The sequence below is a fragment of the Prionailurus viverrinus genome, chromosome B2 (assembly GCF_022837055.1).
Source record: "Prionailurus viverrinus isolate Anna chromosome B2, UM_Priviv_1.0, whole genome shotgun sequence".
Lineage (NCBI taxonomy): Eukaryota > Metazoa > Chordata > Mammalia > Carnivora > Felidae > Prionailurus > Prionailurus viverrinus.
In genome coordinates this window covers 72,682,252-72,692,504 of record NC_062565.1, presented here as the reverse complement: position 1 = coordinate 72,692,504, position 10,253 = coordinate 72,682,252, and the positions used below count along the sequence as shown (strand labels likewise).

Genomic DNA, 10,253 nt, shown 5'->3' with positions numbered 1-10,253 from the left:
TATAGAGTTAACAGTTTTGCAGTCAGACAGTCCAAGGTTAGAATCTCTCGCCTTACCCTTGCTAGATGTATGTACTCATCTCCCCTAATCACAGTGCCTTTTTTTTCAACTTTTGTCCCATGCTTGCCCTTTACTTTTTGTCAAATCACTTATCCATCACTGAGTTTTTCCCTCCTTCTATTCCTTCCACCTGCGGTTGCACCTCCCTCTCTTCATCCCCTAGTTATCCCTAACTCATTCTCTAGCTTTCAGTTCAATGTCCACTTCTTAGTAAAACTTCTGTGACTTTCCCAGTCAAGGGCCAACTATCTGTTCATCGATTAATTTGTAGCACTGAATTCCTTTTATGCACAGAGATTAACTTTCATTCATTTAACAAGCACCTAATATATGCCAAACACTATTCTTCTGGAGGTATAGTGGTAAACAAAATAATTAAGAACTTATCTTCCCCATATCACACATTCCAGAGGATGATAGACAACAAATAACAAAACAAATTTCATCCAGGAATAAATAATACAGACTATTACAAAGGAAATGAGATTGAGTTAACAGATATTTAGTGGGAATAGTCAGCAAATACTTGTCTAAGAAGTGACATTTGAGCTAAAACATGAATAATACAGAGAAATAAGGGAAGTCCTAAGGAAATTGCATTTCAGGAAAGGGAAATAAGGAGACCCTGAGGCAGGAATGAGCCTGGCAAGTTCAAGGATCTCAAAGAAGCCCAGTGTAACTGGAACATAGTGAACAAGGAAAATAGTTTGAGCTAAAGTCAGAAAAAGAAAATTTAAACCACCACTGTTCAACAGAAACATAATGTGAGCCAAAAAATTTCAGCCACATTTGAAATTTTAAATGTCCTAGTCATCACATTTTTGTATTTTATTTTTGAGAGAGAGAGAGAGAGTGATAAAGAGAGAGAGAGAGACTGCCAGTGTGGAGCCCAACAAGGGGCTCAAGCACACAAACCATGAGATCACGACCTGAGCCGAAGTTGGATGCTGAGCCACCATGGCGCCCCTTTAGACATCGACATTTTTAAAAAGTAATAAGAAGCAGATAAAATTCATATTAGTACTATATTTCCACTATAATTCCAATACATTAACTTTTGTCCATAACCACTGTATGAAAATTATCAATAACATATTTTACATTCTTATTTCCTAAGATTTTAAATCTCTTGTAGATTTCATATATATAACACATTTCCTTTTTGACTAGACTTAATCCAAGTGCTCCAAAGTCACACGTGGCTAGAAGCTACCATATTGGATAGTACACTAGATCAAGTTGGTCTTCTAAGTCATTGTAAGGTTTCCAATTTAGTATAAATAGAGTGAGAACCTATCGGGTGGTTTTCAATAGGATAGTATAATGTGAATGGTCTGCTGATAAGTGATGGATTCTTTTTTTTCTAACATTCAAACATTATAAAAAATATGCTAGAAAATTATTTGGTGTGATATATATTTTTCCCCAAAATGTAAATATTGTACTAGTTATTAGGAGTAACAAAATATATATATGGAAACCAACCAATTCTTACCACCTCACCACTGTCCTTCTGGGTCCAATTCACCATCACCTCTTATCTGGATCACAGATGTTCCTCCCTTCTCCTCTTGCCTCTCAGTCATCTATCCTTAACTGGCAGCCAGAATGATCTTATTAAAATCTAAACCAAATCATAAAACTCTCAGTGGCTCCTGGTCTCCCTCCCTACATGTCCCACTAAGGGCCCACATGCTATGGCCTCCCGTTACATCTGTGACTTCACCTCATGCTAGTTGTTGCCTTGATCCCTCTTCTTCAACCTCTCTAGCCTTCTTGATGTTTGGAGAACACACCAGGCACCTTCGTGCCTCAGCACCTTGCCCTTGTTCTTCTCTCTTTCCCTAGAAATAGGACTCTTGCCCTCACCTCCTTCTGTTCTTTGTTCAAATACCATTTTCAGTGGAGCCTTACCAACCACCTTATTTAAAAGTGCACTCATACACCCCACCCCTCTTCATATAACCCTCCTGCTTTGACTTTCCCTATAGCACTTATTATCATATAGCATCTTTAATTGTTTTTACTTACTTTTGTTTGTTTATAGACTTCTTCATAATAAGATAAGCTCACCGAGGCAAGGGATATTTGCAGGTCTTTTTATCTGTATATCCTCAGTGCTTGCAAAATTATCTGGTACATAGACATACTCAAAATATATGTAATAAGCTATGATTTTACCAATGTCCATCATCCCCACTGTATGCTAAGCCTCTAGGAAGACAGGACCATGTCCCCTTTTGCTTACAATTGTATCTCCAGGCACTAGTGCCCAATAAATATATACTTATTTTATAGAAATTCAAAAATAAAATAAATAAATAAATGAAGTACCCTCATTCCCCCTTATCAGATAATATCACAAAGAAAAGAATAGTTCTTTCATGATAGTTGAGCAGAATGATAATACAATTTGTAAAAAGGAACTTAAATAGACTTTAAGTTATCACACCTCAAAGGTGGGGGTGGTCTGTTTATATGGGCTATTTATTACTTTAGTTGGAAAGGAATAAAAAGGGTCTGAAAATATTAGGCTGTGTTTCCTTTATTTTTCTCCAATTATGACAGCCCTACTTCAAGTATATGAAAATGAACATCATAACATCAATCACCACCATTCACCTTTGGTGAAAGGAATTTAAGAAAGAGACATGAGAACACCTCAAGTGAAAATGCTCAAGTAGCTATTAACCATTCCTATCTAGATAAGTAAATGTATTTTTCTTTGTAAAACTGGAGATATCTCTATAGTTTCTTGATTTATGGCATTTTGTCACATAATGAATTTTTCAGGAGAACTGAAAACAATCAGAGAATTAATAATGTGCCCTGCTTCTCTGCCAATGTCAATAGGACATGCATGCTGGGTAATTTTTTCCAAGTCTGAGAAGACATTTGCACTTTTCCACTCACACTGTCCTTTGCTTTCAGCTAATGGTCCACATTAGCAAGGAGGTGGGCTGAGGTTAAGGGTGTGAGGATGACTAAATAAACTGGCCCACACAGGAACTGAATCCACAAACGTGACTTCATTCATATGGTGCTTTTAATCAACTGAATTAAGCAACCACAGTTAATTAAAGACCCAAACCTCTCTAACACTCACACACCTCTAACCTACAAATCAATCCATTCATTGTCTCCCTGCATCCCTGAAACACTTTTTCATTTAGGGATGGGCTTAATTAACAGTCAATACCATAAAACAGCCATTAAAAATTGCATTACATGGTTTTTTTCCTTATTGTTCCACTCTGCAGAATAAGAGTATGCTAAAAAAATTATTGCCTTCCAAAACTGACAATTTCATGAATGACAGGAACATCAGAATTAACACAAATGGTAACATGATCTGATTGGCTTAAAGAAGCAACATAGTGTAATAGTTAGAAGGCAACCTGCATTTCAGACCCTTGAGGGTTCAACTCCCGGCCCTGACTCTCCCTGCTGTGTGACCTGAGGGCAACAGGCTTTTCTCAGCCATAATTTCCTTACCTAACAGAATGGAGTAATGATATTACTATGAGAATTAAATGGCCTGATGGACGTTAAGTGCCTGGCATATAGCAACCATTCAATGCACTTTATTATTATAGACTCATTGCTCTGGTAGCTGTTGTAAAGAGAGATTAAATAAATCCAGAATGAAGGAAGGGGAAATAGCAAGAGGGGTGTTACAAATCCGGTCTCCCAAACAGATTTGTGAGACGCTGAGGAGACAGAATCGATAGTTCTCTGGCACGTCGTGAGCAGTTGAGGAGTAGTGAGGTAGTGAAATGCAGGGAAGGGTGACTGAGAAAGGACAGTTTAAAGTGGCTTTCACCAAGAGGTCATTCTACAGAGTTCCAGAAGGAGAGGTTATAAAGCCAGCAAAATTATATGAAGGTTGTGTGAAGTATCGTTTTTATGCTAAAATCCACTTTTCCCAACCTCTGGGCTCTGAATCCCTGGGAGCTAGACTTACCATAAGAGATATGTAAACCCATATGAACTCCAAACTACCATTTTAAATAAAATACATACTATTCCCCTCATATATTTTACTGCTATTTTTCTCATTTGTGTCAAAGCTGTAGCAATTAATAAATTACAATTTCTCGTGCAGACATTTCTGAAAAGTAACTTGCAACTTATTGTCATTTTTTTCATTGTTTTAATTGTCAAATACCATGTCATGTGTTGGTAAATGGACCAGAATATAATTATCTTTTTATTTTCTTTAAGAATAGTCTTTGTTCTTAGAAATAATGGTAATTATCCATACCTAGTTCTTGGTAACCACTTTCCAACTTCAATAACTTGTTCTGATTATTTGAGGTTCAATAAATACAACCATAGTGGAGAGGAATTGAGAGGGAAGTCATGGAATATTCTGCTGTATCCAAACAATGCCATACTTGTTTGGTAATTGGTTTTCTTTGCATCAATTATTTCAGGCACCGTGACTGTTCCCATAAATATTTGTACACAGCTGGACATAATTCTGCAGTGCTTATTTCCCTGTTAAAACCTCTGCTCAACCCAAAGGACTTCCAACAAGTACTCGAGTGGAGATTCCTCCAGGTAATTGCAATAGAATCTGTATTTTCCTGGGAAAAGACTTAGCTTGATGGGTTAGGAGAAAAATAACATTAATCTAAAAACAGAGGGAAATGCTAAATAGAGAGATGAGTTGCAAAGACTGCCTGACTCCCATTTTGACACACCCAAGACATTAGTCATTGGGTCTGCATTTTCAGTTAGGTTGTCCATAGCAAAGAAAAGTGAGTGTTATCCAAGTCAGTAAGGATTGGAGAAATAATTGCTACCGGCTCATCTTTCACCACCAACCCATTTCACAGCCTACTTAACAGCTCTCCAAAAGAGAAACTGAATAAGAACAAATATTCAACAATTGTTTGAGTAGGATGACAATTTTTCTTGTTTTATTTTGTTCCTGGAAACCAGAACAAGAGTATTTCTAGCCTAGTTAAGTCAATTAGAATGTGCATTCCCCTTCCCTACCTACCCCGTTGCTGCCACCACCACCACCACCACCACCTACACACACACACACACACACACACACACACACCACACAACACAACACAACACACAGACTTTTTTGTTTGCAAATATTTTTGTGGAGTTTAATATTTGAAAGAACTTTTTATCACATGGTATTCATCGTCAACTCAACAGCTGTGCTTTTGAAAACCAAGGACAACAGTTATGAATTTTTGTTCTTGGTGAAAATAGCAGAGGTGAATTTGAGACCAAATCCAACTACTCCACCAGAGGTCTAAGAGGCTCCAAATTTAGGAGAAATTTTAGAGGACTAAGACTCAGAAAGCCAGGCCTAAATCCAGCTCAGCTACAGCTGGGACCTAACCTAACCCAGTTGCTTTGGTAATCTGGGCCTCTGATTACTGGCACAAAATGAGGGTCTAACACTGGATGATGTCTGTAGTCTCTTGCAGCCGTTGAATTCATTGTTTCACTGAGCTGCCTGTCCATTCATTCAAGGTCCTGAATTTCGTATTTTCCCAGGCAGGAGACAGCCAGGCTCAACACCGGTCTGGTCCTAAGAAACTGCCTAGGCCTCACCTAAGGAATACAAGTTTAGTTCCTTTCTGCATTTGTCTTATCCTGTGATGAAAACCTAATTCAAACACTTATTTTGCCAAAGAAGCGTGTCTGAAAAATACATGTGAAAATATAAGTAAGATTAGGCTATGTAACAGGCTGTATCAAAACTCCTAGCTGACTCAATCAAACCAGTAAAGTACCTGAAATATTTATTGGAAGGAAAACTGAAATAAATGACCCATGCAGTCAAAAAAGTTAGTTGGAAAGGTTAAAACAGACCAATAATTACCAAAATGTGTTCCATAAGATGTTAAATGTGTCCCTGCTTTTAAAAAGGGAGAAAGAGAAGTGGTTATTGTGGTCAAATTTGTTTGGGACTAGATGGGTTAAATGAGTTAAGTAGATTTTTTTTTTTCTACAGGACCTCTGAATATGGTATGAAGTTTTTCCCAAACTCACTGACCATGGAATCTTTCTCTCCCAGAATATCTCATAAGATCACTGTAAAAGACACTAAGATAAATAAGGGAAAAAATATATTGAGAAAACATGTTAATCTGTTTTCTGATATTCATTAATGAAATTGACATATGATCTTTAAGAGACACATCCAAAGTTGATATCTACTTGAGATTTTTTTAAGCTAGGAATAAAATCATTTGTTTCAAACGGACATTTGTCAAATGTCTAGATGATTCTCAAAATCCCTACTATTATATTCCAGGACAAATACGCTATGTGTACATTTAGAAAGTGGGCTTTGATATTTAAGGACTGAAGAGCTGAATAGAAATAGGAGAAAAATAATTTTTAAAGTGATCTATGTTTGTCTTCCATGGAATTTTTTCCATCTTTTTAAAAAGAAGTTCTTTGGCCAATTCTGGCATCTCTCGGGAAATTACAAGCCAGGGTAAACCAGGAGCCTGCTATAACACTTCATTCTTATGCATCATTTAAAAGGCATGTACGCTTCGTGTGATTCCAATAACACTAGGCATACTGAGAACGGGGGTTATGTTAGGACCCCATAAATAATGCTTCATCTCGTCACTTAGGTTTGACAAACAAAGAAACCTTGTGGAAGAGAGAAGTTACATTTTAGAATAAGGTGTCCTACTTTGTGAATAAGTTGAAGACTTCAAGCCTACAACCACAAAGATGAGTAAGTCGATAAAACGACACTCTCACTTTAAAAAGAAGTTGAGACTGATTTTTTTTTTGCAGAACTGATGGTTGAGAGGATTGTCCACGATCCATAAGAGTATAAAGTACTACTATAAAAATGAAAGAGTCCTCCCAACCAAAGGAAAACACTGAAAGTTAGTATAATAAAGAGATTATATTCAGACATTCAGGGAAAGTAAGTGCATCAGTTTAAGCCTATCCAATATTCAACTGTGTCTGGTAGGGCCTGAGGTGAGCGTCACTGGGAGCATTACATAGGAGACTGAAATCCTCTTGGGTAAAACTTAAAAAAAAAAAAAAGAAAGAAAGAAAGGAATGAGGCACACATCTTTGGTTCAAGGATGATGCACCAGAATCAAAGAGAAGATAAAACTGTAAGTATAGCACAATATCAGTCACTCATTCCCGTGGCCTCAGAACTCGCAGACTAAGGGCTAAGCACCAGAACATGGGAGCATCCACTAAAGGGCAGGTAAAAACAAGAACACCGCAGACAGATACAGAGTACACAAGGCAACTGCAGAATTTGGGCTAGTCTTACCCCCCACAGTAGGAGATATTGATGGCTGATGCCATGACAGATTCTTCAACACACTCAGCAACAGGCACTGGCAGCTTGGGCATCAGACACCGTTACTTCTAGAATCATCTCCATAGAGTGGCACAGGCAGAAAAGCTGTTACTTTTCTTAACAGAAGGCAGTAGACAGAATATATGGAGTCAGGGTAGAAAAGAAAGAAAATAGAACATAGGATGCTATTTGGTAGTTAAAAGAATAAACTCACTGATTGGAGATGACACACATGTTTAAGAATGCTATAACTAGTAGACACGGAAGGGTGGTCTAGAGTTCTCACACAGTGAAACTGGAGCTGGGTTAGAGAAATACCAACTTGCAACAATCATAACATTCTATTTTTATCCCCATGCTGGTGAAGCCTGAGAATTAAGAATTACATAAGAAAGAATTGCATAATATTGAAACTGCTTGTATTGGAAGAGTCCTGGCTGGCTGTGGTAGTCTTTGTAAACAATGGAAAATCTCCTTTAATTGAATTGGCTTAAGTTTGGTCCATTGTGAGAGGTTGTGAATTTGATAACCTACTAAGGTCATCTCCCTAACCACCACAAATGTCCTAATGAATACTGCATTTTTTTACCTTACTCCCAAAGATCAGAACACTTTGGCTTCATCCTAGTTAAGTTTTGTCATTTCCAAGCTACATATTCTAGGCTGTTATTAAAAAAAGCATCATGATCATAGCCATAATGATATACTTGAATATTTTTAATAACAAAAAATAATTTTTATAAAGACAGCTCTATTTTTATAGCATGCTAAGCATTTCAAAGTTCCTCCATTTGATCACATTATCCTATAAGAAGAGGTAAGATATTTGGCAGATAAGGAAACAAATCTGTTGAATTGGCCAAGGACAAGCAATTACTGAATGATAAAATTGGGTTGAGAACGAACATCGCTGGACTGCTAGTCCAAGCCAACTCACTGAACCATACCAGACCGCCTCCTCTCCAGCACCTTCTCCCAATCTTTGAGTCAATTCGACAAGCTCAAATGTTATTCATACCCACTAGACCAAAACAATCTAAAACAATGAGCTTCATTAAGCTGTATTACCAAGAAGCATTAGGCAGTGAAATCTCCCTAGGGATTTACATTCTTTTAAAGTCAAAGATGCTGTTTTTCTCTGAGTTTTCAAACTTTGCTTTATTAGTGTCTTTAACAAAATGAATGCCAACATCGGTTTATTTGTTTCTCTCCAAATGCTCTTACAAAACATTCAGTGGTGTGTTCTTCTCAAGCTGTAATGCTGTTCTTTCCACGAGTTGCACAACCCAACTACCCAGCCAGAAGACAGACAAGGTATCCCCCATAGAGGTCCAGTTAGCCTGCCAGTTTATGCCTCCAGCTCAAGGAATGACCACATTGTAATAAAAATTAATTCACCAAAGGATAGAAATAGACAGTAAGGGGAAAAAAGACTTTCACAATAGTTAGAATGTTTGTTCCTCCCTTGACGAGGCAAACATAAAGGTTATTTCTGTTGTTGACCAGTCAATACAGACACACACAGGCACACACACATAAACATATCCAGTCTACCCCTCGTAAAAATAATCTCATTAGTCTCAGTCAGGGGAAGTTCCACATGACTTTTTCTTTCCCAAGGTTTATTGAAGATATTGCAGCACAGCAGAAAGATTCAAACAATTCCACGTGGTGTTTTAAAATTCATCCCAGTTAGGGGCGCCTGGGTGGCGCAGTCGGTTAAGCGTCCGACTTCAGCCAGGTCACGATCTCGCGGTCCGTGAGTTTGAGCCCCGCGTCAGGCTCTGGGCTGATGGCTCGGAGCCTGGAGCCTGTTTCCGATTCTGTGTCTACCTGTCTCTCTGCCCCTCCCCCGTTCATGCTCTGTCTCTCTCTGTCCCAAAAATAAATAAAAACGTTGAAAAAAAAATTAAAATAAAAAATAAAATTCATCCCAGTTGTAGGCTGAGTGACCTGCAGATTGGACAGACTCTGTCAAAGTCCAAGAGCTTCTACAATTCCTTAGTGTCAGGAATGATCTCCTGATCCAGGCCTATGACCTCAGGAGCATAATTCTCTCTCCTTTGTCTCTCCTTCTCCTCCAGCTTGATGTAGATAATCTCTCACCAGGCCTCTCTGAATCTGCTCCATCAGATTGTAACACAGCCTGCTATCTGGTTGTGGAGCTTCTTGCCGGGAATAATGGTGATAGACCCACACAGAGGCTTGTTGGTATGGAAGTTGTTGCCCAGGAGAGTGGAGTACTTCTCAGTGAAGACCTGGGCCACCTTCTTCAAGGTTTTGATGCAAACACAGCCCATGTTGTTGGGTCCCCGGTAAAAGAGCTCCATATGACTTGTCTTTGGAGATCAATTCAAATAACTCAATCTGATATAATTCTACGTACAGTCAACAGTCAAGAATTACAAGAACGATAAAGATATTCACCATGACATGATATCTGGAAATTTCCGAAGTTTGTGTTATGTTTTGTTAGTGTAAGAGTTTATACATTCCCAACACAAAAGAAACTACATGAATGATATTATTTATAATTATCTTCTCTTAAAAAATGAAATGTACTGTAATGCTTCCTTTTCCTTTTGATATTCTTCAACAGGTGAATAAAATGATTCATATTAAACTCATATTAGCTTTGCATTATCACAGATTTTTCTTCTTTTTTTGCTTTTTCACCCCTGTGGCTGTACTTTAATATAACTTCATTAAATTCAAGGGACAATTTGGGAAATAAGATCTTATACATTCAAAGAGTCCTCATATTGAATTTATCCAAAGAATGCAAGTAATGACATTCTTAAAGCTTCGTCATGGATACTGTAAACCACACACAAGTCTTTGGTCTTCTTCATGATTATACTTGACAGAA

The 10,253-nt window shown here is 37.8% G+C and overlaps 1 pseudogene; it reads right to left on the bottom strand.

Moving 5' to 3' along the window:
- Positions 1-9,038: 9,038 nt before the first annotated feature.
- Positions 9,039-9,684, bottom strand: LOC125166534 (40S ribosomal protein S17-like; annotated as a pseudogene).
- Between the last annotated feature and the right edge of the window lie 569 nt (positions 9,685-10,253).